Source organism: Tamandua tetradactyla, chromosome 9, assembly GCF_023851605.1.
Source record: "Tamandua tetradactyla isolate mTamTet1 chromosome 9, mTamTet1.pri, whole genome shotgun sequence".
In the NCBI taxonomy this organism is placed as follows: Eukaryota; Metazoa; Chordata; class Mammalia; order Pilosa; family Myrmecophagidae; genus Tamandua; species Tamandua tetradactyla.
The window spans coordinates 99,483,318-99,507,697 of record NC_135335.1 but is presented as its reverse complement, the minus strand read 5'-3'; the positions used below and the strand labels follow the sequence as shown (position 1 = coordinate 99,507,697).

Genomic DNA, 24,380 nt, shown 5'->3' with positions numbered 1-24,380 from the left:
CATGTCCCACGCAGAGAGGGGGAGGGTGGTGAGACTGCTCGTCATATTGGCTGGAGAGAGAGGCCACATCTGAGCAACAAAAAGAGGCTCTCTTGGGGGTGACCCTTAGGCCTAAATTTTAAGTAGGCTTGACCTACTCTTTGTGGGGTTAAGTTTCATATGAACAAACCCCAAGACTGGGGGCTCAGCCTATAGCTTTGTTTGTCCACACTACTTGTGAGAATATCAAGAATTCGACTTGGGGAAGTTGAATTTCTCCCTGCTTTCACCATTCTCCGAAGGGGGCTTGCAAATACTTTTCTGCTCACTGATCAAATCACTCTGGGATTCATCAGGGCATCACTCTGAACAAACCAACAAAATCTCATGTCCTACCTGAGATTCCAAGTACTTATGACATTCAATCAAACTATCTACATAAATTATATTATGAAATGCTCTGGTCAAAATATAAATTTTGAAACAAACATTTTTTGCTTTAGTCTCACACATAAGGTGACATTTTAAAATATTAATTACCATCTATTTTCAGCACCCTGCAATAATGACATTCCTTTATTCTTCCTCATGCAAAAGCATTTTTAAAATTTGTACATTGTACATTTCACTATTGTTATACAGTCTAGACATTCCTAGATTATACCATCTGAATCTTTAATATCTATCTTTCTTTCTGATTTCATTTATGTCCCCAGCCCTCCTCCCTCTATCATTCTCATATGCAACTTCATTCAGTGTTTTAACATAATTGTATTACAGTTAGGTAGTATTGTGCTGTCCATTTCTGAGTTTTTGTATTTAGTCCTGTTGCACAGTCTGTATCCCTTTGGCTCCAATGACCCAATATCTTAACCCTATTTCTATCTCCTGATGGTCTCTGTTACCAATGAACTGTTCCAAGTTTATTCACTAATGTCAGTTCATATCAGTGAGACCATACAGTATTTGTCCTTTTTTTTTTGGCTAGTCACATTCAGCATAATGTCCTTAAGGTCCATCCAAGTTGTTACATACTTCATAATTTTATTCTGTCTTAAAGCTGCATAATATTCCATCATATGTATATGCAACAGTTTTTTCAGCTACCTGTGTTGATGGACATTTTGGCCATTTCCATCTCTTGGTAATTGTAAATAATGCTGTTATGAACATTAGTGTGCAAATATCCATTTGTGTCCTTGCCCTCATGTCGTTTGAGAAGAGACAGCATACAGATGGGTCCTGTTTTTTAATCCATTCTGCCAGTCTATGTCTTTTGATTGGGGAGATTAATCCATTAATATTTAGTATTATTACTGCATGGGTAGTACTTTCTTCTACTATTTTGCCTTCTGGATTTTATATGTCATATCCAATTTTCCTTCTTTTTACCTTTACTCATAGTCTTCCTTTCTTCACTCTTCTCCACACCTCTCTCTTCTGTCTTTTCATATCTGTCTCTAGCGCTCCCTTTAGTATTTCTTGTAGAGCTGGTCTCTTGGTCACAAATTTTCTCAGTGATTTTTTTGTCTGAAAATATTTTAATTTCTCCCTCATTTTTGAAGGACAAATTTGCTGGATATAGAATTCTTGGTTGGCAGTTTTTCTCTTAATAATTTAAATATATCATCCCACTGTCTTCTTGCCTCCATGGTTTCTGCTGAGAGATCTATGCATAGTCTTATTGGGCTACCCTTGTATGTGATGGATTGCTTTTCTCTTGCTGCTTTCAAGATTCTCTCTTTCTCTTTGACCTCTGACATTCTGATTAATGAGTGTCTTGGAGTACGTCTATTTGAATCTATTCTCTTTGGGGTATGCTGCACTTCTTGGATCTGTAATTTTAAGTCTTTCATAATTTTAAGTCTTTCATAAGAGTTGGGAAATTTTCAGTGATAATTTCCTCCGTTAGTTTTTCTCTTCCTTTTTCCTTCTCTTCTCCTTCTGGGGTACCCACAACACATATATTCTTGTGCTTCATATTGTCTTTCAGTTCCCTGAGTCCTTGCTCATATTTTTTCATTTTTTCCCCTCCTTTCTTTTTTCTTGCTGGATTTCAGATGTTCCATTCTCCAGTTCACTAATCCTATGTTCTGTCTCTCGAAATCTACCATTGTAGGTTTCCATTGTTTTCTTCATCTCTTCTACTGTGCCCTTCATTCCCATAAGTTCTGCGATTTGTTTTTTCAGACTTTCAATTTCTTCTTTTTGTTCATTCCTTGCCTTCTTTATATCCTCCCTCACATTGATTTGGTTTTTGATGAGGTTTTCCATGTCTGTTCATATATTCTGAATTAATTGTTTCAGCTACTGTATCTCATTTGAATTGTTGGTTTGTTTCTTTGACTGGGCCATATCTTCAGTTTTCCTAGTGTGATTTGTTATTTTTTGCTGGCATCTAGTCATTTAATTACCTTAATTAGTTTATTCTGGAGATTGCTTTCACTTCTTTTACCTAGGGTTTTCTTGCTGGATGAATTTGTTGTCTGTCTGTTCTTTGACATACAGTACAATTTTATCTAGATGTCTAGCTTAAGTTTTGTTTAACAGAGGAGAATTTTTCAATTCTTGTTTTCTTGTTTCTTGCTCTGCTTGTATGGTGCCTTTTCCCCCTCACACTTAGGATAGTCTACTTAGGTATTATAGACCCCAGCCAGATTTTTCAAGACCAAACTGACCTCCTATCAGGAGGAAGGAGTCAACTGCATTGGTTTTCTCTGAGGGTGAGACCCAGCAGGTTGAAAGATTTTCTTGTGAAGTCTCTGGACTCTGTTTTTCTTATCCTGTCCTGTACGTGGCACTTGTCTTCCTGCAGGTCCCACCAGCATAAGATGATGCAATACCTTTAACTTTGGTGGACTCTCCCTGCTGGGCACCTGGTGGAGACAGGGGAGAGGTTGTAGGCTCATTTTAATGGCTTCAAATTACCAAGCCCTGGTGTCTGAATTCCTTGAGGGAGGGATTCCACCTTGGGCTTCACCCCTTTCCTGGGGAAGGCGCAGGCTCCAGAGAAGCTTTCAAACGAGCTTGTTTCTTCCTATGCCTGGGGCAGTTGCAACCTGGGAAGTCCTGCCACTGTATCCAAAGGCAGTGAAGCATTTTTAGAAACACAACCACAAAAATCTCTGTTTCCTTCTTTTATTTCTTTTTCTGTCAGCCCAGCCCCCTTGACTCCGGGGCAAAAATGAGCATCCTCTGCTTTGACCAGGTTCACCTGAGCTGGGGGCTTATTTTTAGTAGTCAAAATCTGTTAATTAATTCCAGAATTGGAGTTTGGTTGGACTCAGCCCCTGCTGCTGGTAAAGCCTCTTTCCTTTCCCTCTGGGAAGCAGCCTGTAGGGGAGGGGCACTGGCCGCTGCGGCTTGGGGAACTCACAGTTCTGGGGGGCTTGCAGCCAGTCCAGCTGGTCCAGACTGGGGTACACTGTGTGTCCGGTCACTGACATGGCCCCAGGAGCTGTTCTGTACTGTTTCTGGTTATTTAGTAGTTGTTCTGGAGGACAAACTAATATGCACACATTGTTAAGCCACCATCTTGGCCTATTTATTTATTTATTTTTAATCCATATTTTTAACTCACCTGTCAATATCATAGATAAAAGGAGCATCAGACACAAGGTTTTCACAATCACATAGTCACATTGTGAAAGGTATATCATTATACATTCATCTTCAAGAAACATGGCTACTGGAACACAGCTCTACAATTTCAGGCACTTCCCTCTAGCCTCTCTAATACACCTTAGACCAAAAAGTGGATACCTATATAGTATGTAAGAATAATCTCCAGGATAATCTCTTGATTCTCTTTGAAATCTCTCAGCCATTGACACTTTATTTTGTCTCATTTCTCTCTTCCCCCTTTTGGTGAGAAGGTTTTCTCTGTCCCTTGATGCTAAGTCCCAGCTCATTCTAGGATTTCTGTCCCATTCTGCCAGGGAGGTTTATACCCATGGGAGTAATGTTCCATGTAGAGGGGGAGGGCGGTGAGTTTGCTCGCCTTGTTGGCTGAGAGAGGGATAGGCCACATCTGAACAACAAAAGAGATTCTCTGGGGGTGACTCAGACCGAATATTAAGTAGGCTTAGACTATCCTTTGTGGGGATAAATTTCATATGAACAAACCCCAAGATTGAGGGCTTGGCTTATTGATTTGGTTGTCCTCACAGCTTGTGAGAATATCAGGAATTCTCCAAATGGGGAAGTTGAATTTTGTCCCTTTCTCATTCCCCAAGGGGACTTTGCAAATAAATGCTTCTTCATTCATTGTTCAAATCAATCTGGGATTTATCAGAGCATCATTCTGGACAAACCAACAAAATCTCATGCCCTATTCAAGGTTCCATGTACTTATGGTATTCAGTTAAACTGTCCATATAAGTTATATTAGGAAATGAACTATTTAAAATCTAAATTTTGTATCAGACAATCAGTTTTTTTTTTAATAGAAAACTTGTTTATTTTCTCGCAACTTGTTTACGAGCCTATGCAAGACCAGCTTATGACCACTCAGTGGTTGTTCCTACCCACTCAGTGGCCTGAGCAGTGGGAGCTGCAGACCAGTCTTCAGTTGCAGGCTGAGCACTCTAGTCTTCAGTAGGGAACTGCTGAATAAGTACAGAGGGCCCTTGTGTGCCCTCAGACCAGTCTGCAACCTCAGGTTGAGTAACAGTAAATTCAGGAGCTGGAACAGTCCATTCACCCTGAAATTCCTTGGTCACAGCTTTTTCAGCAGCAGCTTGCTCTTCCTTTTCAATCTCTTCAGGATCTCTGTAGAGGTAGAGATCAGGCTTCCCACCAGTGCTCACGGGAGATGGTGCCACACATGCACAGAACTTCCTTGGCCAGCATCCACCACATCAGACCCACTGAGTGAGCGCCTTTGTTGTTACATGGGGTGGCAACATCCACTAGCCCAGAGGAGAATCTGTGTTACACAGAGCCATGGTGGGAAGGTTAACATAGGATGCCTCTTTGAGAGTCTGGTGGGCAGCCCTGGGATCACTCACCACCAGAAGATGTGGCTCCCGAAAGGCTGCCTGAATCTGGTTAGTGAAAGTTCCAGGAGTGAAACGCCTGGAAATAGGACTTGCTCCAGTGGCAGCAGCAAAATTTAGCACAGCCCATTGGCCTGTATTCCTGGAGGATAGGACACTGACATCAGCGGGGTGTTCAATGGCAACAATAGCACGAGCTGCCAGCAGAAGCTTCTCCCACATCCTCTTCAGATTTATGATGTAGATACCATCACTTTTCCTTTTGTAGATGTATTGTTCCATCTGGAAGTCAAGGTTGGTGCCACCTAAATGGGTTCCTGTTGCAAAAAATTTGAGGACCTCCTCCTCCTTCATCTGCAGGACATCAAGGGCTCCGGACATTGTTTAAATTTCCCTTTAAGTTATGACGGGAACCGATGACAACACTGTATAGACCCCTCTCTATAGGGAAAGCACGGAAAGGAAACAATCAGTTTTTGCTTTAGTCTCACACATAAGTTAAAGTTTTAAAACGTGAATTCTATCTATTTTAACACCCTGCAATATTGATGTTCCTTTGTTCTTCCTCATGCAAAAACATTTTAAAATTTGTACATTTAGCACCATCATTGTACATTCTAGGCGTTCCTAGATTATACCATCTCAGTCTCTATTGTCTGTCTTTCCTTTGGGTTTCATTTGTGCCTGCAACCTTCCTCCCTCTATCATTATCACATTCAGCTTCATTTAGTATACTGTCATTATTGTGCTAGAATTAGGTAGTATTGTGCTATGCATTTCTGAATTTTTACAATCAGTCCCATTGTACAATCTGTATCCTTTCAGTTCGAATTACCCAAAGTCTACCTTATTTCTATCCCTTGATGGCCTCTGTTCTTAACTGAAATTCTCCAAGTTCATTCATTAATGTTAGTTCATATCAGTGAGACCATACAGTATTTGTTGTTTCATTTCTGGCTAATCTCACTCTGCAAAATGTCCTCAAGGTCCATCCATGTTGTTACATGCTTCATGATTTTATTCTGTTTTACAGCTACCTAATATTTCATGGTATGTATATGCCACAGTTTGTTTAGCCACTGGTCTGTGGGTGAACATTTGGGCTGTTCCCATCTCTTTGCAATTGTAAATAATGCTGCTAAAAACATTGGTGTGCAAACGTCCATTTGTGTTCTTGCCCTCATGTCCTCTGAATAGATACCTAGCAGTGGTATTACTGAATTATATGGCAGTCCTGTACTTAGTTTCCTGAGGAACCACCAAACTACCTTCCACATTGGTTGTACCATTTTACATTCCCACCAACAGTGGATAAGTGTGCTTCTTTCTCCACATCCTCTCCAGCACTTGTCATTTTCTGTTTTATTGATAATGGTTTTCATGTGGGATACAATGTCCTCAGCAATATTCCTAAGAAAATACCAGAATGGGATTTACAGTGCTGCCTCTAAATTATCTGAAAGTACATTGAATCAAAACAAACCTTGGGGAGAGAAAATAAAGAGTGGAAGCTGTAGTCTGAATATGGGACCTGGTTGATGATGATCCTACTTGAACCAGGAAGTAAACCCAAGTCTAGAGAAATGGTGGAATTTCTGTCCTTCAAATAGTCACCCATTAATATCCTTGTTCTTCATGAAGCTGTTTTCAAGTTGGATAGCAAGTGATTTTCTGGAGATTCCCCAGAAACTGCTGAAAACTCACATCTTTCATCTTCCCACATGTCCGTCTGCAACAACTGCTTGAGAATAACAGCATCTCCTTATTTTTGCCTTGTTAATCTTGTGGGATTAACTCCCATTGACAAAATTTAATCTGTCCATACAAATTATGGGAAAAGTATTTCCAGGTGATTTTTTTGTGAATCTGAGGAAAACGTAGAAGGGGCATATATGGTATCGAATAGACTATAGACAATGGGGCACACTGTGGAATATTATGTGGCATATCCCCCAAATGGTAAGTCAATGAACAGTCAACTGTCAACTACATTGTTAATAATAGGTCATTACAGTATTTATTTACAGAATTCCATAAAAACAAAATTTTATGTAGAAATATCTCAATGTAAATGCAAAAGGAAAAAGATGCATACCGATTTGAGGACAAACATTATATCAGGGGAGGTGTGGTATATTGAATTATTTACCCCAGTTTAGACATGCTCTTGGTCTTGATCTGCATTTCTGTGGGTGTAAACTCATTGTAAATCATATTTCTTGAAGATGTTATTTTAGTTAAGGTGTGACTGAATGAGGTTAGGCCTTAATTTGGACTACTGGAGTCTTTATAAATTGAAGAAATTAAGACATAGTAAGAGAAATCCACATGGAGTCGGAAGCTGGAAATTGACAGAACCCAGAAGAGGGAAAAGACATTGCTATGAAACAGGAAAGCCAAAGAACCCAAGGATTGCCTGTTAGTCAGAACAGTATTGACCCTTGGAGGAAAGAAATTTTCTAGACTTTGAAACTGTGAGCCAATAAATTCTTGTTGTTTAAACACAAACCAGTTTGTGGTATTTGTGGTAAGAGGCTAGCAAAACTACGACAGAAGGGGAGTGAGATTTTGTGAGATCAAGGGATATTTATGTGTTATCTACCTAAACTGAAATTTTTAATATATGAGTTTTGTGTATTATTTCTGTAACTAAAAAGAAAAATAAAATAAATGAAGCTATCCCAAGATCAGTACAATAACATAGTAGTTTAAACCTAATTTCTATGACACTGTGATAGCTACTGAAAGCAGTACGTGACAGAAAGCCTCTGCAATTAATTAGCACATGATGGTATATGACTTTGGGCAAGTAATTTTATAATGTACAAATTCAATTCAAATCCAGTCAGAATCACAGCAGGCTCTTTTTTTTGGTAGAAATTGAACAAACTGATTAAAAATTCTATATAGGAAATCTATGTAGTTAAATATCCAAAGCACTCAAAACAATTTAAAAAAGAACAAACTTGGAAGGCTAATGCTACCTAATTTTGATATAATAAAACTACAGTAATCAGGACAGTGCAGTTTGGATAAAGATGGATAAATGTAACAATGGAACAGAAGTCAGAGTACAGAAATAGACCCACACATACAATGTCAGCTGATTTTCAGCAGAGGTACCAAGGCAATCCAAAGGGGAATGCAAACTTTCAAACAAATGGTGCTAAAATTATTAGATAGCTATATGAAAGAAATGAACCTTGACCCTTATCTCTACATACAAAAATGAACTTAAATGGTCATATACCTACATGTAAGAGGTAAAACTATAAAATTGCTATAGAAAAATGTGAGAAAATCTTATAAAATATTTCACATGGTGAGCTTCTTGAGGCTAGGAACCCATCCCATTATTCATTTCCTTCACTCATCATTTATCTCTCCTCAGCACCTAACAGTGTGTGATGCATAGAAAGTGTTCATGGAATGTTAGAACTCAGTGAGGCCCTGCTCTGTGACTCTGAGAATCCTAAGGACAGGGAAGCTAGATTTGTTCTCTTGTATTTCAGATTCCTGGTATATTTGCTCAGGGTTTGGCCTACTGTTCTGGTGGAAATTGGAGAGCTTCATAAGCCTCAGTTCCCTCCGGGAAGTGTTTTGACATCCCCTCCCTTTGGGATTTTTTCAGGGAACTGCTAAACTGAAACAAGGGAGCTTCCAATTTTGGCTGATAGTTTGGTATCTCCTCAGCTTCTAGTAGACACTACTCTATATTGAATAAAGTATTTCATTGCTGCCAAAGATCCATGTTGAGACCCTGAAAAACACTGAGCCAGAGGGCTAAGGTTTATTGGGGAGAAGGTGGCGCAGCCTGTGATAAGGGAAATACAATGAAAGGTCCTTAAATAACCATAAACAAGTAAAATATTTATTTTTAAAGTGTGCATAGAAGGATGTGATATTCTTTCTTTTTTTTTTCTTTTTTTTTTTTTGGCATGGGCAGGCTCACCATACTCTTTTTATAAGAAGGAAAGCCTTTCTGTTTTAAAAAAATATTTTTCTTGAGAAATCTTTATACATATACAGTCCATACATGTTATACAATCTGTAGTTCACAATATCATCACTTTGTTGTGCCTTCATCACCATGATCATTTTCAGAGCATTTCCATCACTCCAGAAAAAGAACTAAAAAGAAAAACTCATGCATTCTATATGCCTTACCTCTCCCTCTCATTTATGACTAGTATTTCAATCTACCCAATTTTTTACCCTTTATTTCCCCCCCCCCCCCCCATTATTTGTTCATTTTTATCCTTATTTCTTTACTCATCTGCCTATGCTCTGGGTAAAAGGGTTGTCAGATACTAGGTTTTCACAATCACATGGTCACATTGTAAAAGCTATATAGTTATAATCATCTTCAAGAATTCAGGCCACTGGAACACGGCTCAACCGTTTCAGGTACTTACCTTCAGCCACTCCAATATACCATAAACTAAAAAGGGATATGCATAAGAATAACCTCCAGGATAACTTTTTGACTCAGTAATCTCTCAGCCACTGAAACTTTATTCTGTCTCATTTCTCTCTTCCCCCTTTTGGTCAAGAAGGCTTTCTCAATCCCATGATGCCAGAGTCCTGTCCTACATTGCCAGGAAGATTTACATTACTGGGAGTCATGTCCCACAAAGGGGGAGGGCAGTGAGTTCACCTGCTGAGTTGGCTTAGAGAGAGAGGCCACATCTGAGTAACAAAAGAGATTCTCTGGGGGTTAATCTTAGGCATAATATAAATAGACTTAGCTTATCCTTTGCAGGAATAAGTTTCATAAGGACAAACCCCAAGATTGAAGGCTCAGGACAATTGGCTGCCCCCATTGCTTGTGAGAATAGCAGGAATTACCCAAATGGGGAAGCTGAATATTTCCTCTTTTCTACCCAGTTCCCCAAGGGGACCTTGCAAATACTTTTTTGTTCTTCCCAAATTACTCTGGGATATCTTGGGGCATCACACTAACCTGTACAAACCAACAACATCTCATGCCCTATTCAAGATTCCATGTACTTATAGCATTCAAATAAACTGACCACACAAGTTAGAGTAGATAATGTGCTTTGCACCAAATAAACACCCCTTCCTTTGGTCTCATACAGAAGTTCAACTTTTAAAATATGGACCATATCATCTTTTACACTGTATTTTGATTTACCTTTGTCCTATCCAAATCAGCTTCATTCATATCTCTAGTCAAAATCTGATCACTATCACAATTTTTTAAAGTTCTTGTATAGGATAATGCTGATAGTCATAGCTTCAGTGCTCCAATTCAGAGTCTCAGGTGTCACATACATACCTGAAGTTTCAGGGAATGAAACTTAGTATCTCAGAATTTAGAAATAACAATTACAACTCCTGAATATATGTGACTGCTATAAGAGCTTACAGTCAGGAACCTTCTACAATAGACCCCAACCTGATAACCCCTGCTCTTGATTTCAATTATTTTCATTTGTGTATTATAATCAGTCCATATGAATGGGGCATGATATTTGTCTTTTTGTTTCTGCCATTTCACTCAGCACATTGTCCTAAAGGTTCATTCGTCGAATAGCCTGCCTCTCAACTTCATTCCTTGTTACAGCTGCTCGGTAGTCTGCTCTATGTATACACACAGTTCCCCTTTCCTTCCCTCAGTCATTGTACCCTTAGGCCACCTCCATCTATTGTGAATCTCAAACACTGTCGCTTTAAGCATCAGTGTGCAAATATCCATTTGTACCACTACTTTCAGTTCCTCCAGGTATATATCTAGCAATGGGGTTGCAAGATCATATGACAAGCCCACCCCTAGCTTCCTGTGAAACCACCATGCTGCCCTCTGGTGGGGCTGCACCTCTCAGCTTCCCTGCCAACAGTGAAGAGGTATGGTTCTTTCTTCACATTTTTCTCTCGCATTTTTAGGACAGATATTCTTGATTAACTAGGTTATTTCGATGATAACCTAGATAAGCCCAAGAAAAAAATATTGTGAGAACTATTGTTTTTTCCTTCCTTATAGCATCACACTGGACCATCTACTTTATAGGCACTAGAGGCTATGGGTTTAATACTTTAGCTGATTTAGTCCACAGTGGAGCTAGGACTAGAACCAGATCTATTTGAGTCACCATGGGGAACTGTTGCCATTTAACAACACATGCCTTACTCTCAACAGGAATACATTCATGGTTTTAGCATGTGTTAAAAGCAAATGGCTAGAGATAAAGGAGTCACGTTGGACAAAAAAGCCTAATGAACACTCCTTGTATATCTATGATCTTCAGACCTTCTTAGTAGAATCATAAACATTTTTCTTTTCTCTCACTTCATTCTCTTCCACTGGTTCATACATCTAATTGTTTTATGAAGGTAGGTGCTTCACTTTCAGGTATTGCTTTCTTTACTTCGTGGATCACCAAAATAGAACAGCCAGGATGAATAACCTGATCAAAATTATTCTAAAATTGGAGGATTTCACCCCGAAGAGGCCTACATCCAGAATCTAAAGTTGCTCCTCACACCCTGCTACCTTGGCACATATCTACTGCTCCACAATTATAGATGATAATCACATCAAGAAAGAAATGTGATAGTTATTATGGCGTTAAATTTGAGGAATCCTTGATAGCCAAGTAATTTATTACTTTCTCTAAAATGATCAAACCTGTCTGCTTGGATATTGTATAAAATCTTATTTGGAGGATAGATTCACAATAATTATCCCCAAGAAGGCTGGATATTTTAGTTTTTTTTAAGTTAGGACCTTTCTCCCCCCAGAGACTTTGTAAAAGTCCAACTTTTTTTGCGTCTCCTTAGTATCCAACAGCACCTGGCATACTTTTGGCCTCACTAAGGTATTATGAAATTAGCTGGCCCACGAATTAGCTGGTTATTGAGGCAGAAGCCAAAGGAACTTCTAGTTCCTATTGTGGGAGTTTGTGGTTTTCTAAGTATTTCAGAGTAGCTTCAAGAAAAGCCAGTTTTTTTTAAATTTCAATCATAATGATGTCTAAATATTTTGTAATATATTCCCATTTTACCATGAGTTTTCCATTGTTTCCCACCAGGCTCATTTCCCAACAGTGAGGTTGAGAGTTATTTTCCTTTATCCTTTTTTTGGGGACATGTGTAAAGTGTGAGAATGAACAAAAGTCAAGCAGAAGATGACCTGGAAAATCTCCTCCAAGAATCTAAAGTTTATGGACATTTCTTCTATTGATTTCAAAGGATGAAATTTTATACTGCTATCACATTCTTTGCTACCTGTGCTTTCATTGAATGCCATTGTTCAAAGAGCATTCCTTAGAAAGCTACAAGTATCGATAGGTTCTAGTGTGAAGTTGGCAGTGGCATCTATGTGCCTGATTTGTCTTCAAGATTGGAATTTCCCATCTCATCTTAGCTGCATGTGGGTTCTTCGAATGATTTCATTTGTCATAATCCATGGGAACTTGAAGGAGATTTCGATTGTTGTTCCCCAGGAGAAGATAATCTTCTGAATTGAAATTCTTATGAATTTTACATCAAGGAATTATATAACTGTTGCATATAACTCTCTCTCTCTCTCTCTGTGTGTATATTTATAGTTATATGAAAATCTAGCATCCAGAGAATTCTACATTAAGAAGGCCTCAAAATTAGATTTATCAGGGATATCCCAGAGAGCAGACTGGGAAGAGTAAATTTTTTCTAAAGACTGCATCACTCTGGAAGGATTTTACCATTTACTTTTTGGTATTAACAGATTTTACCTGGCACTTACCAACAACTTGACATACATCTCTCATAATATGACAAAGAATTTCAGTGAAAAGCAGAAACTAAGAGTACTGGGTTTAAGGCCAGATAAGTACTTCTCTTGTATTTACCGTCTTAAAATGGATGCAATTCCAATGAAGGCTCCAGGATTTTATTTCAGCCCACATTTAAAAAGTTCTGAATAAACACATGAGGTTTACTTTTGTAAAATGTTTACAGAACACAGTTAAACAGCATTCAATGTCTAGGGTATATCTTAAAATTTTATGCATTTTAATGAAGTAGAGTAGTCTCCTGTGCAATGCTGGGCAGTAGGTGCATTTATGTTATGACTTTTTATTCTAAGCCAGTTCCATTAACTCTACGAAGTTCCAATATGTTGTTCAGTGATAACCATTAGAGGTAAATAATGAGATTTATTGTCTTCTCATCTTTCTCTTTTGGGTGGAGGACAGATATTGTCATATACTTGAAAGCCTTTTGGGAAAGTGTTGGAGAAGATATATATATTTTTAATAATACAACCGTTATAGGGGAAGTAGGCTACATTCCTTAGTACAAATATCAAATGGACTAGAGGTATCCTTAAGTTGCAGGCAGTGATGACCTTGTTGGGCTTAGGTCTCTTGCTTACCTAAAAACCAAGGCTGAGGATTGGAAGGTGTTTCTCCGAACTTTCCCCAGTGTAGGAAGCAACTGTACATAGTCTGATCTTGGTGCTAAGGCTGGAGGAAGTCTGCCTTTATTTATTTATTTATTCTTATTTTTATTTTTTTATTTATTAAACATGATGTACAAACACATTCTTACCATATGATCATTCCATTCTTATATATAATCATTAACTCAAAATATCATCACATAGTTGTACATTCATCATCATGATCATTTCTTAGAACATTTGCATCAATTCAGAAAAAGAAATAAAGAGACCAGAAAAAAAATTCATACATACACCTCTTACCCCTCCCTTTCATTGATCACTAGTATTTCAATCTACTGAATTTATTTTAACATTTATTCCCCCATTATTTATTTATTTATAATCCATATGTTTACTTGTCTGTTGATAAGGTAAATAAAAGGAGCATCAGACAGAAGGTTTTACAATCACATAGTGACATTGCAAAAGCTGTATCATTATACAATCATCTTCAAGAAACATGGCTACTGGAACACAGCTCTACATTTTCAGGCAGTTCCCTCCAGCCTCTTCATTACATCTTAAAATACAAGGTGATATCTACTTAATGCATAAGAATAACCTCCAGGATAACCTCTCGACTCTGTTTGGAATCTCTAAGCCGTTGACAGTTTATTTTGTCTCATTTCACTCTTCCCCCTTTCGGTCGAGAAGGTTTTCTCACTCCCTTGATGCTGAGTCCCTGCTCACTCTAGGATTCTGTCCCACGATGCCAGGAAGGTCCACACCCTGGGAGTCATGTCCCACATGGAGAGGGGGAGGGCAGTGAGTTTGCTTGTCATGTTGGGAAGCCTGCCTTTTGATTTAGATGTGATGACTTCTTATGTGTGATGGTGTGGAGGTTTTATGGACCCCAGAAAAGATTATGTTCTTAAAGAAAATCCATTCCCGTGGGGATGTAGACCCATTGTGCATGGGACCCGTTGATTAGATTATTTCAGTTGGGGCATGCCCCAGTTAGGTCTTAATCCTCTTATTGGAGTCCTTTATAAGAAGATGAAAGGGAAGGACACACACAGAAGCTGAGAAGAAAACATACAGAAGCTCAGAAAGAAAGTCACAGATGGAGCAGCCAGAAGCTGAAAGCAACCAAACCCGGGAGAGAAGGACCAACGGATGCTGCCATGTGCCTTGCGATGTAACAGAGGAATCTTGGATTGTCAGCAGCCTTTCTTCAGGAAGAAGGCATTGTCCTGTTGATGCCTTGATTTAGACATTTTCATGGTCTCAGAACTGTAAACTTATAAACTAATAGATCCCCATTGTTAGAAATCAGTCCATTTCTGGTATATTGTGTTTCAGCAACTTTAGCGAACAAACTCTAGGATTCAACTCTACCATAATATTATTTAGTCAAAAATCATAGAAAACTTTCTTTTATTCAAGCCCTTTCTTTTTTATTATAGACAAAATATCTCATGTTCCTCTATTCCTTTTGGCATTGGCTTTACTTTGAAATATATAGGGACATTGTTTTGATTTTAAAAATAGAAGCAAATAGAGACAGAGTAACTGAAGAACCAAAATCTAAATAACAGGAGGGGACTTCCTTTTTAAAAATGATATACAATGCAATATTTCCTATTTTAACCATTTTTATACGTACACTTCAGTGATATTAATTGCATTCATAAAGTTGTGCTACCATTATCACCATTCGTTACAAGGCTTTTTTCATGACCCCAGACAGAAACTCTGTATTAGGCAATAACTTCCTATTCCTCCCTCACACTGGCCATGGGTAACCTCGAGTCTACTGTCTTTATCAATTTGCTAATTTAAGATATTTTATGTAAGTGGAATTGTACAAAGTTTGATTTTTGTGTATGGCTTGTTTAAATCAACATGTTATCAGGGTTCATCCATGTTGCTGCATGTATCAGAACTTAATTCCTACTTATGGCTATATGATTTATTGTACACACACACACGCACACACACGCATATATAGCACATTTTGTTTATATAGTCACCTGTTGGTGGACATTTGGGTTATTTCCACCTTTTAGCTAGGGTGGAAAGATACTGCTATGTGAATAATACTTCTATGAACATTGGTATACAAGTATGTTTGAGGGTATGCTTTCAATTCTTTGGGGTATATATATACCTAGAAGTGGATTGCTGGGTCATATGGTAACTATGTCTAACTTTCTGAGGCCATTTCTGTGTCTTCTTTGCATAAATGCCTATTCAAGTCCTCTGTCCAATTTTAAATCTGATTGTTTATCTTTTTGTTGTAGGAGTTCTTTTTATATTCTGTAAATTGATCTTTTATTAGGTTTATAATTTCAGCTATTTTTTCTCCTTCTTGTAGGTTGTCTTTTCACTTTCTTGGTAATGCCCTTTGATAGGCAAAAGTTTTTAATATTTAGGAAGTCCATTATATATAGATGTATTTGCTCATGTTTTGGTGTCATACCTCGGAAGTTACTGCCAAATCCAAGGTCATAAAGGTAAATGTCAGTAAAATGTCCCCATTTCCATTTCTGGTTTTAGTTATTTGCATCTTCTCTCTTTTCTTTTTTTAATCTAGTTAAGAGTTTGCCAATTTTGTGGCTTTTTTCAAACAAAAAAAGAGCACATTTTGTCTATCTACTCACATGTGCTGGACACTTGGGTTGTTTCCACCTTTTAGCTAGGGTGAAATGATACTGGTTTCATTGACATTGGTTTCATTGATTCTTTCAATTTTCTATATTCTCTATTTCATTTATCTCTGCTCTAATCTTTATTGTTTCCTTCCTTCTGCTTACTTTAGGTTCAGTTTGCTCTTCTTTTTCTAGTTCCTTAAGACAGGGATGTTAGATTATTGATTTGAAATCCTTTTAATGTATGTTTTTACAGCTGTAAATTTCCATGTGAGTACTGCTTTTCTGTATCACACAAATTTTATGTTGTGTTTTTATTTTTATCCATTTCTATGAATTTTCTGATTTTTCTTATGATTTCTTCTTTGACCCATGATTGTTTAAGGATGTGTTGTTTAATATCCACTTATTTGTGATTTTTTTCAGTTTTCCTTTTGTTATTGATTTCTAACTTCATTCCACTGTGGTCAGAGAAGATAATTTTTATTATTTAAATACTTCAAACTTATTGAGGCATGTTTTATAACCTAATGTATGGTCTATCCTGAAGAATGATCCCTGGGCATATGAAAAGAATGTGGATTATGCTGCTGTTGGGTGAAGTTTTCCATATATATCTGTTTGGTCTAGCTGGTTTATCGTAAAGTTCAAATTCTCTGTTTTTTTATTGCTCTTTGGCCTAAATGTTCTATTTATTATTGATGGTTATTAAAGTCTCCAACTATTTTTGTAGAACTTTTATTTCTTCCTTCAATTCTGTCAGTGTATTTTGGGGCTTTATGTATTTTGAAGCTTTGCTATTAAGTGCAAATATACATTGTATAATGTTGATAGATTCATCCTTTTATTAATATCTTATGTCTTCTTTCTTTAATAATTGTTTTTAACTTAAAGTCTATTTTCCCTCCTGATAATAGTGTAGCTTTCTTTGGTTACTGTTTGTATGGAATATTTTTCCATCTTTTCACCTTCAACCTATTTGTATTCTAGGTTTAAAGTGAATATTGTATAAACAGTGTACAGGGGACCATGCTTATTTTTATGCATTTGTCAATTTCTGCTTTTTGACTGTAGTTTTTTTCTTTTTAATTCTTTTTCTGGAGTGATGCAAATGTTCATAGTTGTGATGAATACACAACTATGTGATGATATTGTGAACTGTTGATTTTGTACCATGTACGGACTGTATGTGTGTGAAGATTTATCAATAAAAATTAAGAGAAGAAAGGGATATGCTCAGAAAGACCTGAGAAGAAACTAACTGTTCACCTTGGGCTGAACAGGGACCTCTTTTACTCTGCATTTTCCCTCATATTCTGTTCTTTTTTTTTTTGTATGCTGTATAGTGGGGGTCACGTTTCATTCCTTTTTCCATATGAATACCTCATTATTGCAACACCATTTGTTGAATTTTTTTGTTTGCTTGCTTTCGTTGGTTTCTTTGGGGGGTGTATGGGCCAGGAATCGAACCAGTATCTCCTGCATGGCAGGCGAGAATTCTACCACTGATCTACCCTTGCATCCTTCTCTGTTCACTTTTTTTTTCTGGCATGGGCAGGCACCAGGATTCGAACCCGGGTTTCTGGCATGGCAGGCAAGAACTCTGCCACTGCGCCATCATTGCCTGCCCTCTCTGTTCATTTTTGAACAGTTTTATTAGCATGTCATACAACCCAGTCTAAGTAAATAGACATGCCTTCACCACCACAATCTATATGGAGACATTTCCTTCCACAAGGAATCCATACCCCGCCCCCCTGAGCATGTGTCTTCCCCTTAGCATTCTGAGTAACTTCTAAAAATCTCCTGGTATGCGTGAATGCCCCTGAGTGTCCTAGCCCCCTCTGTACTGCCCCCTAGGAGAAATTCTCCCTTCTCCCCCTACCCCCAGGCACTTTATTTGACATCTCAATCACAATCTTTTGGCCAGGCAACTGCAGTGTGTTTAGTTCTATGACACTTCTTTATATTGCTTCTCTATTTTGAGTGAATTCTGGGTTAAGTGAAACAAATGAGCACCTTTGAGTCAGAGAGCAGGCTGTTGCAGACCACAAAATACACTATATTTGTGCATCCAATGCCCTAAGAACCAGATATCAGTGACTGCACTAGAAGTGTGGACTGTGCACTGGAATGCAGTTCAACATCAGACCCAGATTGCTGGACTGAGCTAGGGCATGCAGTCAAGCAAGTTGAAGCGCCGTGCAGCTTTCCTACTCCTTTTAGGTTTACTTTTTCCTGGTTCAGCATTTACTTGGCTGCTGTTTATGCTTCATTGTTTTCCAGAGTTGTAGGAAATTTTTTCTAGTAAGATCTGCTTTTTTTCTTGTTTCTGTTAGGAGGCATTTTCTTGGAGATTCTTACTCTGCCATTTTGCTGATGTAACTGCAAGACATTTCCTTTTGTATATCTGGATTTAAAATGCTACCCAAAGTTTTTAGGTAGGGCATCTTTGGGTTACTGGTAGCACATTTACCAGTCAACCCTCTATGAGTAAAGACACAGTAGGCATTTCCTCCACTTTTATAGTACTGTCAGGTCATGAGAACTCTTACCACTTAATTGTTGATTCAGTCAGAGTTTTCCAGAGAAACAGAACCAATAAGACATTATGTGATAGTTTTCAAGGAATCGGCTCACATAATTTTGGGGGAGTTACAAATTTGAAATCCATAGGGCAACAATGTAGTAGTTTGCAGCAGGTTGAGTGCCCAGGCAGGACTTTATGCTGTAGTCTTGAGACATAATTGCTTCTTTTCTGGGAAACCTCAGTCTTTGGTCTTAAGGTCTTCAACTGATTAAATGAAGTCCACTCACATGATCGAGGGTCATCTCCTTTACTTAAAGTCAACTTATTGTGGATGTTAATCACCTGCAAAGTACTTTCATAACAACAGCTAGATTAGCATTTGAATATTAACTCCTCGGTACTATAGTCAAGTTGATACATAAGACTAATCATCACAGTTATTTAAAAACAACCTAGAAAACCAATTCTCATGAAATCTAATAAAAGGAAGAAATTAGAGATCTCCTGGTTGATCAAACATCTTTAGGATGAATTCTTGATTTATTTAGGTGCATTAAATTAATCTGTAAGAAACTTAAACAAATACAATTTTACATGTTAATTTGTGTAAGTGTTAATGTTTACTGAATTAAATAGATATTGCTGGAACCAAGTAAAGCCAAACAGTTTTATTGTCCTTCTTGGAAATGCTTTCAGACATCTCAGAATCCTCTGTCTGGTAAATTTTACTCAAATGCACATAGAATATAAGCAGAGTTGCTGAAGCTTAACCATTATCTTAGTGATGTTCACAGATTTAGCATTTTCAGTCTCTCCTGAAAAGAAATATGAAGAGTGGAAACAGTGAAATAAGAAACATTCTAATTGTAATTTTTAAAATTCCTTATATTTTTATTGGAAATGTATCCAGTGAAACTAAAAGTTCGAAACTAAGGCATTAATTAAATAAATCAAAGTTATCCATACAATATTAAACTGTATGATGTACATTATTAAAAATGGTGGTACAAATGTATATTTACTGATATAGAAATATGTTCATGATAAATTGTTAAAGTTAAATCAAGTGACAAAAAAAGCATATATATTATCATACTCAAACAGATAAATATATATATATGAAAAGTTCTAGAATAGCACTACTATATAGGAATATAAGTCACAAATGCAAGCCACGTGCCATTTTTAATTTAATAGTAGCCACATTTTTATATAAGTAAAATGAATCAGGTGGGCTATTTTAATGATGCATTTCACTTAAGTCAGTCTATTCCAAACATTATCCCTTTAGCATACAACTAACATAAAAATTATTAATGAGATACTTTTAAATTTTTTGTATTGTCTTTGAAATCCAGTGTATATTTTACCCTTGCAGCATTTTTCAGTTTGGGCTTACTATATTTCAACTGCTCAGTAATCTCATCCATATGGAATAATGAAGAGCTAGAAGGGCCTGCATCAAAATGTCATTAGTAGTCATCTGTATGTGGTTCATCTTTTTGCTTACTCATATTTTCTAATTTTGTATAATAATATTGCTTTTATAATAAGGTAAAACAACTATTCTTAATTTAAAATCTTCATAAAGGGACTTTAGATTCTGTGGTGAAACTCCCTTTTCCTCACTTCTCTAAGAAGTTTTCTACTGGGGGAACATGTGGTCTGTATTTTCAAGGCAGCTGCAGTTTATGAATGCTGATTACAGGCATTTCAGAGGACTCGGTGAGTGCATTCGTGTGTGTGCGCATGTGCGTGAATGGAGATGGTATGTGAAGGGTTTTCTGTGGACAATGGCCATCCTTACAGGCATATACGCACGGTGGGCCTGAGGCCCTGAAAACCGTGGACTTTCAGTGCTGATCATTAGCTTGCAGGGCTAGTCCTGAGTCCCAGTCAATTCCATCTTCCATCTTGCCAGAGTATCTTCAGATTTGTTAGCCCAGTATGACCTATTGGACTAAACACAAAATCTGGGCTAGATAATTCTTGGGTTGAGTTGCAGAGGTTAAACATGAACATTTCAGAGCAATTGGGGTCAGATTCCCATCAAAAGCAACCGCTTGGGAATTTGAGTACTCATGTATTAGCCAAGTTAGGGTCTAGTTCAGTATTTTTATGAAATGACACACTGGAATTATTCTGTGAGAGGGAGCTATGGAATGTACCTCACCACGTGATCAGAAAGCCCTGAACTATAAACAGTTGAAGTATTTGCATGCCAAATGAAGTCACATGTGACTCCAGTGACAGTCTGCACGCTATCATCTTTGTGGTCTTTTAACAAACACTGCATTTATTAAAGCTTTGCACTTAGGGTACCTTGGCCTGTCAGTGATGGTCATAATAATGGCCAACGTCATTTCTAATTCCATTAAGCATTTAGCATGGTAAAATCCATCACGATGAACTAATTTGGTGTTAATGCCAATGTCATAAGTACTTTATCAGATTTCTGCCCACAATTCATTATTAATTTTTCAAGAGTTACCCAGATGTCTCTGGGATAGAGTTAAGGTAAACATGAACTGATTCTCCAAAGTTTTGATTAGAGCCATTAGATCCAATCTGACAAAGCCTCATGTGCCTTTACATATGAAGCACCTGCCAAACCACATGTGCACCAGACCATTTGAGTTCTTTGGCATTTGTTTTACTGGGAAGGTGGGGCACTCACAAAACTCATCAGTATTGCTTTCTTTGTGTTTTAAAAATAAAACATTCTTGCAAAACATACCTCATCTCTGGTTTTCAAACCACAAAATTCTGAAGTCGGGCCTTTCAGAAAACAACTGTATTTCTGAATGAAATGTTCCTAAGTCCCATCATTGTTGTCAACTGTTGCACACTCTTCAGAGCTCTTGTGTTCTGTTGGAAAAAACATTTCTCTTAAGGCCTTAATGAAGATGTTGATATGAAATTTGAGAGAAAATATATGACACCTCTTCTTTCATTGGGTTATAGGAATTAATTGGCATTTTCCAGACTTCTATTTGACTCATTGACAGAGTAGAAAAGATAGACAAGCCTGCTCTGTTCACTGTTTTAGAGAGTAAATCATCAGAGGAAGCAACCCCTCAATAACTTTATATGGAGTGGAAAAATTAGTCTCACCTCTGCAGAGGTATAGTCACAGAAAGCATGTAATCTATCAGGCCCAGGACTTGAAAGAATTAGATAATACAGCTGTTTTTGTCAACTAAAGATTCAGGAAGTATTCTGTACCTGTTTGTATAGGCCAACTGTAATTCTACTCCATTACATTAATGAAAAGATTAGGCATATGATAAACCTTTGTAAATTATAAAAAGTATCCAATTTTAATTATTGGGGTGTTTATTCTTTAAGATCTGGAACACTTCAAGTTTGTATCACTGGCTAATTTTTTTTTTTTTACTGGTAAATGGTGTTTTGCTATTTAAAAAAATTTTTTTTATTTATTAATGTAAAAAAGTTTAACAACAAACAAACAAAAACATTATTAACATATGATCATTCCATTCTACATTATAATCAGTAATTCACAATATCATCACATAGTTACATATTCATCATCATGATCATTTCGTAGAGCATTTGCATCAATTCAGAAAAAGAAATAAAAAGAAAACAGAAAAAAAAGATTATACATACCATACCCCTTACCCCTCGTCCCTCCCTTTCATTGATCACTAGCATTTCAAACTAAATTTATTTTAACATTTGTTCTCCCTATTATTTTTATTGCATATGTTCTACTCATCTGTTGACAAAGTAAATAAAAGGAGCATCAGACACAAGGTTTTCACCTTGCGAAAGCTATATCATCATTCAATCATCATCAAGAAACATGGCTACTGGAACACAGCTCTACATTTTCAGGCAGTTCCCTCCAGCCTCTCCATTACACCTTAACTAAAAAGGTGATATCTATTTAATGCATAAGAATAACCTCCAGGATAACCTCTGGACTCTGTTTGGAATCTATCAGCCATTGACACTTTGTCTCATCTCACTCTTCCCCCTTTTGGGCGAAAAGGTTTTCTCAATCCCTTGATGCTGAGTTGAGCTCATTCTAGGATTTCTGTCCTACGTTGCCAGGAAGGTCCACACCCCTGGGAGTCATGTCCCACATAGACAGGGGGAGGGTGGTGGGTTTGCTTGCTGTGGTGGCTGGAGAGAGAGGCCACATCTAAGCAACAAAAGAGGTTCTTTTGGGGGGTGACTCTTAGGCTTAAATCTTAAGTAGGTTTTTCCTATCCTTTGTGGGGTTAAGTTTCATATGAACAAACCCCAAGACTGGGGGCTCAGCCTATAACTTTGGTTGTCCACACTGCTTATGAGAATATCAAGAATTTAACTTCTGAATTTTCCCCCGTTCTCACCATTCCCCGAAGGGGACTTTGCAAATACTTTTCCACTCACTGATCAAATCACTCTGGGATTCATCGGGCTTCACTCTGTACAAACCAACAAAATCTCATGTTCTACCCAAGGTTCCATGTACTTATGATGTTCAACCAAGCTATCTACATAAGTTATATTAGGAAATGCACTGATCAAAATATGAATTTTGTATCAAATAAACATTTTTTGCTTTAGTCTCACACATAGGTTGAAATTTTAAAATATTAATTACCATCTATTTTCAGTACACTGCAGTAATGACATTCCTTTGTTCTTCCTCATAGCATTTTTATAATTTGCAAATTTAGTCACTATAATTATACACTCTAGGCATTCCTAGATTACACCATCTTCGTCTTTATCGTCTATCTTTCTTTGTGATTTCATTTATGCCCCCAGCCCTCATCCCTCTATCATTCTCACATTCAGCTTCATTCAGTGTTTTAACATAATTGTATTAAAGTTAGGTAGTATTGTACTGTCCATTTCTGAGTTTTTATATTCAGTCCTGTTGCACAATTTGTATCCCTTCAGCTCCAATTACCCAATATCTTACCCTATTTCTATTTCCTGAAGTTCTCTGTTACCAACGAAATATTCCAAGTTTATTCACTAATGTCAGTTCATATCTCACTGGCTAATTTAGTAAATAAAAACTTACTGATTATAATTCCAATATTTTATTTTAAAATAATATTTTATATTGAAGCATAAAATACACATAGATAAAGGAGTAAATACTCATGCAGCTTAATGAAGTTTTCAAGAAATTAACACCCCGTGTAGCATTCACCCAGATTGAAAAGTATAACATTCTCAATACCCAGAGAGTTTTCCTTTGCCTCTTCCCAATCATTATCCCTTCTCTTTCTCTTCCCCAGAGATAAAAACTTATACTTTATATAAATGGAATTGTATGGTATGGATTTTTTCCTGTGGAAAAAATTAAAAAAATATATTTAAATTATAGACATTGTAGGCTTATAGAAAAATACAGCATTCCCATATATTCCCCTATTGTTGACACTTTGTATTAGTGTTGTGCTTTTGTTACAGCTGACATATGAATATTTAAATTGTACTATTAACTATAGTCCATAGTTTACAACGAGTATATATTTTTCCCATATACCACCCTATTATTAATGCATTGTATTAGTGTGGTACATTGATTATAATTCACGAAAGAACATTTTTTTACTGGTCCTATTAACTATAATTCATAGCTTACAATAGGTGACTTTGTGGGAATAATTTATATTGTTGCGCATGGCAGTAATTCATTCGTTTTCATTACTGTAAACGGTTCCAATGTATGAATATGCAACAATGATTTATCTATTTTACTTTGGAGGACATTTTTTGTTCTTTCCTGTTTTCAGCTATTATAAATAATATTGCTATAAACTTTCTTGCACATTCCCTTCAGTCTACATATGTACACATTTCTG

At 37.1% G+C, this 24,380-nt stretch overlaps 1 long non-coding RNA gene and 1 pseudogene across 1 annotated transcript in view; one reads left to right on the top strand and one right to left on the bottom strand.

Moving 5' to 3' along the window:
* Positions 1–24,380, top strand: part of LOC143647297 (uncharacterized) — a 135,393-nt gene that overhangs the window by 8,881 nt on the left and 102,132 nt on the right. The gene's annotated exons all lie outside the window — the stretch shown is intronic.
* Positions 4,453–5,396, bottom strand: LOC143646228 (small ribosomal subunit protein uS2 pseudogene; annotated as a pseudogene).